The 5,764-nt window shown below is 43.4% G+C and overlaps 1 pseudogene; it reads left to right on the top strand.

The window, feature by feature from the left end:
- Positions 1-4,120: 4,120 nt before the first annotated feature.
- Positions 4,121-4,583, top strand: LOC113269183 (uncharacterized; annotated as a pseudogene).
- Positions 4,584-5,764: the final 1,181 nt, after the last annotated feature.

Below are 5,764 nucleotides of genomic sequence, written 5' to 3'. Positions count from 1 at the left end.
TAGTCACCAAAGCTTCTTGCTCTGCTTTCTCATCACCTCATTTTCTTGAATCTGTCCCTTTTCATTCAAAATGTCACCACCCTAATTCATTCTCTTATTACCACTGATCTGGAATGTTGCAAGGCCAATGTGCGTGACTGGTCTCTTGTCCTAAAATCTTTTTGCCCCTCTCTTCCTTTGTCTCCTACACAGGCTCAGACTTCTCTTTCCAAGCAGTGGTTTTCAAATTCTTTCGAAAGCACACCCTCTCAATACAAATGTTTGCACATTAATCTCTAGTATATTTATGTATTTCTAAGTAATGTACGCATATGACTAAACATAGATGAACATTGTAAAGTGTGCACAAGACGGGGCGCCTGGGTGGCACAGCGGTTAAGCGCCTGCCTTCGGCTCAGGGCGTGATCCCGCCGTTATGGGATCGAGCCCCACATCAGGCTCCTCCGCTGGGAGCCTGCTTCTTCCTCTCCCACTCCCACTGCTTGTGTTCCCTCTCTCGCTGGCTGTCTCTACCTCTGTCGAATAAATAAGTAAAATCTTAAAAAAAAATGTGCACAAGACTACAAATTAAAAGGAAATAGAGAGGAAATGAATATTTTTATTTATATTTTTATTTGACTTGTCAGAGATACAAAACGTTTTTGTTCTCTCTATACCGGAATAAATTTCACTGTTTTTGTTTGAATGTTGGTTTAATAATTTGTGACTCAGAGATTCACAAATATGTTTCAACTTCGGTTTATTTTCAAAAAAGCTTTTATTCATCATCATACCTGAAAAAAAGATACTCACAAAGTAATGTAGTATTAAAATGCACCAAAAATGCATTACTAAATCCTAATATTCATTTTTATCCACCAATTATGCAACTTTTTATCAAAATGCAGCCAATAAATTTACTGATGTCTAAGAGTTATTCTTGCAAGTCAGTTAAAGATACTATAAACCTATGTCTGGAATATGAATAGATTAGAGGACTTTGTTTCCAAAATTTTTTAAGCATGAAGATTCAAATGTTTCCTAGGTGATGAGGCAGTATTTCAGGAATAACAATGGAAATATTTGCAAGCATCCCTTTTCAAAATGGTCTCTCAATTCACATTGCACCACCTTTTCTTTAAAGATAGTGTCTAAATGTATTTATTATTTTAATATCTGCTAGGTAGCATAGTACCGAAAGTCACTTGGCATAAGAGAAAAGGTCAGGAATTTTGGAATACTAGTCTTTTTGTAAAAGAACAAAATGTGCAATTCATCTTTTTTTTAGAGAGAGAGGGAGAGAGTGCACACACATGTGCCAGTAGGGGTAGGGGCAGAGAGAGAGGGAGAGAAAGAATCTTAAGCAGACTCCACACCCAACACGGAGCCCGACGCGGGGCTCCATCTCACAACCCCGATACCATGACCTGAGGTGAAATCAAGAGCCGGATGCTTAACCTAACGAGCCACCCAGGCACCTCTGTAATTCATCTCTAAACTGGCAATTCTTTTAAGTCCTCTACCCCAAAATGACCTATGAACCTGTCTGACGAAGTCTCCCTATCTCATTATACAATGTTATAAAGATTCTACTACTTAGGGGCGCCCGGCTGGCTCACTGTGGAGCACGCCACTCTCAGTCTTGGGGTTGTGAGTTTGAGCCCCACCTTGGGCATGCAACTTTCTAAACAACCACAACAACCCAGATTCTACTACTTAAAAGGCTTGGGGGTTTTTGGTTTTGTTTTTTGTACAAATGGCCTTAACCATGATACCCTAGTGCACACAAGTTCCTTTCTGGAGACTTCTCTTACTATTTATGACACTTAACTCCTGTACGACAAGTGTCGCTGCCAGCATCAATCCATACATTAGATTTCAGAAAAGTTTCATTTTTTTAAAGAAAAATAATAGAAATTATAGTATATTTTTTCCGTATCCCAGGGTAGCATCTAATGTACCCCCAGGAATGAGCACACATCCCCGTCTGGAAACCGCTGTTGTAAAGCATCGCTCTGATCCTGTCATTCTGCCAGGAGGCCAACGCCAGCGACTCACTGTTCGGCCTGAGCCAGTCTTTCTGCTGGGCACAGTCTGACCTTGGCATCTTAGTTGCCAGTTATAATTTTCCTGCCTTGTGTCCTCATTCTTCAGTGCTTAGGTTTGAGTCTCAGACTTAAAAAATAAATAAATATAAAATAAAATAAATATAAAATAAAATAAAATAAAATAATATGTACTACAGAGCTTGCTTCTGGCCTGGTATTGTTCTAATAAATATATTTATTTAGTCATCATAACTCTATGAAATAATAATACCATTATCCCCATTTTACAGAAGAAGAAACAGAGAGATTATATGACCTCTCCAAAGTTGATACCTAATTAAGTGATGGAGCTGGGTGGGTTTGATTTTACCCAGTCTAACTTCAGAGCCTGTGCTTACAACACCTGATTTTTCTGCCCTGTCTCCTACCAATGTGCCATGGCTAATTGTGGAAGGGATGGAGAGGCATTTCTAAGCCTGACAGCTTTCAGCCAATAACACGGCCAGGACTACAAGTCCAATACCAAGTTCAACAGGAGGCAATGCTGCTTCTGAGTTGACCAGACACTCAAGTTCAGAAACACTGGCATTGGTTGGGAGCTGGAATACAAAAGCCTAGGAGCCAGATATGGTTCAAAAGCTAGAGTGAAAAACGGGCTGTTGCTGACACCAAGAGAAAAGCCAAGAAACAGACTGAACCAAGAATATGAAGAGGCCCCAGTTCTTAACGTTTCCATACTCAAACCTGTCTTATTCACTTTATGTTCTAACTCCCACAATAACCCGTAAAAAAGTACTACTATGTCTTCATTTTTGGGATAAGGAAAACGAGGCTCAGGACGCCTGGGTGGCTCAGTCGGTTAAGCATCTGCCTTTGGCTCAGGTCCGGATCCCAGGGTCCTGGGATGGAGTCCTGCATTGGACACCCTGCTCAGCGGGGAGTCTGCTTCTCCCGCTCCCTCTCCTTCCGTGCTCTCTCCCTCTTCTCCCCCCCAAATAAACAAATAAATAAATAATTTTAAAAAATATCTATTAAAAAAAAGGGGGGGCGCCTGGGTGGCTCAGTTGTTAAACGTCTGCCTTTGGCTCAGGGCGTGATCCCGGAGTTCTGGGATGGAGCCCCACATCAGGCTCCTCCGCTGGGAGCCTGCTTCTTCCTCTCCCACTCCCCCTGCTTGTGTTCCCTCTCTCGCTGGCTGTCTCTCTCTGTGTCAAATAAATAGATAAAATCTTAAATAAATAAATAAATAAATAAATAAAAGAAAGAAACGAGACTCAGAAAACTCAAGTAATTTTCCTAAGCTCCGTAACTAAATTAAGTGGCTCAGCCAGGATTTAAACCTCGGTACGTCTGAATTACATATGCCAAGGGGTGACTTGTGGAAGAGTTCTACCATCACCAGCCTCTCCATAATTTCCATTATATGCCCAAAGCCACCCCAAATAAATACAGTCTAAGGAAACACAATTTGTTAATGTTGTAAATGCAAATAGAACACCAGACCTCCTTCCAACCAGATTGCTGCACCCTTGACCGGCCCCAGTCTTATTCCAAAGGCAGGCCGGGAAGCGTCACTGGGTATGAGAGGCAAGTACAGACGTGATCTTGCACCGTCCTTTCTCCAACTTTGGACTGCGAGCAAGTGACACAGAGAATCAGGAACCGGCTGTGGTGCCTGGTGGCAGCAATATCCATTCGCAGGGGCTACGGTTTTAGCGGTTGGGGCAGGGTCCAGGGCCTCTGGGGAACACGGTCCCACCTGCGGCATTCAGTGGTCCAGCAGTTGTAATCACAGCTTCTTCCCGGACTGATCGATAGTAATATATAGGCTGTGGTCCTGGTCACTGCTGGCACACCCCTTGTTCTGACAATTTTCAGAGCCTGTTTCTCCTTCAGTCCCAGCAATATTGCTTTAGCAAGTTTTCTTTCGTGCTTGAATCACCTAGAGTTAGTTTCTGTTGCTGGCAGCTAAGAACACTGACTGAGCGATGATTAAATTTGCATTTTCATTGCCTCTATCCCCAGGCACCATATTGCCCAAAAGTTTTAAAAAGAACTAGTAGCTCAGGCCTCCTCGCCACTGTCCCTCACTAATGCCAAGGCCGCTTCTGTCTTGCCAAGCCCAGCCCAAGGAGAAGGGGGTAAGTAAGGAGGTCTTAAAGCAGACCGCCTGCAAATGGACCTGTGGGAAAGCACTGGGGAAGCAACTGGCTACAGAAGTCGCTCGCAAGAGTGCGCCCTCTACTGGACGGGCAAAGAAACCTCATCGGTACAGGCCTGGGACTGGGGTGCTCTGTGAAATTAGATGTTGTTAGAAGTCCCCTGAACTTCTGAGCCACAAACTTCCTTTCCAGAGTCTGGTGTGAGAAATTGCTCAGGACTTCAAAACAGATCTGCCTTTCCAGAGTGTAGCTATTGGTGCTTTGCAGGAAGCAAGCGAGGCCTATCTGTTGGGCCTCTTTGAAGACAAACCTGTGTACTATCCATGCCAAACGTATAACGATTATGCCAAAAGACATCCACCTAGCATCTGGCATATGTGGAGAACGTGCTTAAGAATCCACTATGATGGGGGGGCAACTGGGTGGCTCAGTTGGTTAAGGATCCGACTCTTGATTTCAACTCAGATCATGATCTCAGCGTCATGGGATCAAGCCCCACGTAGGGTTCTGTGCTCAGCATGAAGTCTGCTTGTCACTCTCCCTCTGCTCCTCACCCCACTTGTGCTCTCTCTCTCTCAAACAAATAAATAAAATCTAAAAAAAAAAAAAAAGAATCCACTACAATGGGGGTGCCTGGTGGCTCAGTCAATTAAGCTTCCTACTCTTGGTTTCAGCTGGGGTCATGAACTCATGGGTCATGGGATAGAGCCTGGAGTCAGGCCCTGGTTGCTTGTTGGGGAGTCTGCTTGAAGCTTCCCTCCCTCTGCCCCTCCCCATGTGCTCTCTCTCTCTCTCAAATAAATTAATTAATTAAAAAAAAAAGGAATCCACTATGATGAAAAACATTTTATTATTTAAAAAAAAATCTCTTCTTCCTGTTATTGGTAGTTCTGAATATTAGATATCTTTTTCCCATGGGGTCAAAAGTTACTTAAGTATAGGCTTGCAAGTGGAAAAATAGGGAGCAGAAATCAGGTATTGGCATTTTTTCCATTTGTGTGTGTGTGTGTGTGTGAATTTTTAATAGAAAGGCAGGGACATAAAGCATTAATGCAAGTCAAAATTTGTTTCGGGAACATGTTTCAGCAGTTCAACTTTATAACAATTACAAATACACCTGTTGAGGGGTGCCTGGGTCGCTCAGTTGGTTGAGTGGCTGCCTTCCGTTTGGGTTGTGGCCCCGGGGTCCTGGGATCGAGCCCCACATCAGGCTCCTTGCTCAGTGGGGAGTCTGCTTCTCCCTCTCCCTCTGCCCCCACCCCAGCTTGTGCTCACTCTCTCTTACTCTCTCTATCTCAAATAAATAAAATCTTTTTTTAAAGATTTTAGTTATTCATTTGTCACAGACAGAGAGAGAGCGAGCAAGCACAAGCAGGGGAAGCAGCAGGCAGAGGAGAAGAAGACTCCCCACTGAGCAAGAAGTCTGATGTGGGGCTCTCATGACCCGAGCCAAAGGCAGACACTTAACTGACTGAACCACCCAGGTGTCCCAACAGATAAAATCTTAAAAAAAAAAAAAAGTCATCAAAATAGTGTGGTGATAGCATGAGGATAGACACAAATAGATCAAGGAAA

The sequence above is a fragment of the Ursus arctos genome, unplaced genomic scaffold, assembly GCF_023065955.2.
Source record: "Ursus arctos isolate Adak ecotype North America unplaced genomic scaffold, UrsArc2.0 scaffold_24, whole genome shotgun sequence".
NCBI lineage: Eukaryota > Metazoa > Chordata > Mammalia > Carnivora > Ursidae > Ursus > Ursus arctos.
This window is presented reverse-complemented; position numbering and strand designations above follow the sequence as displayed.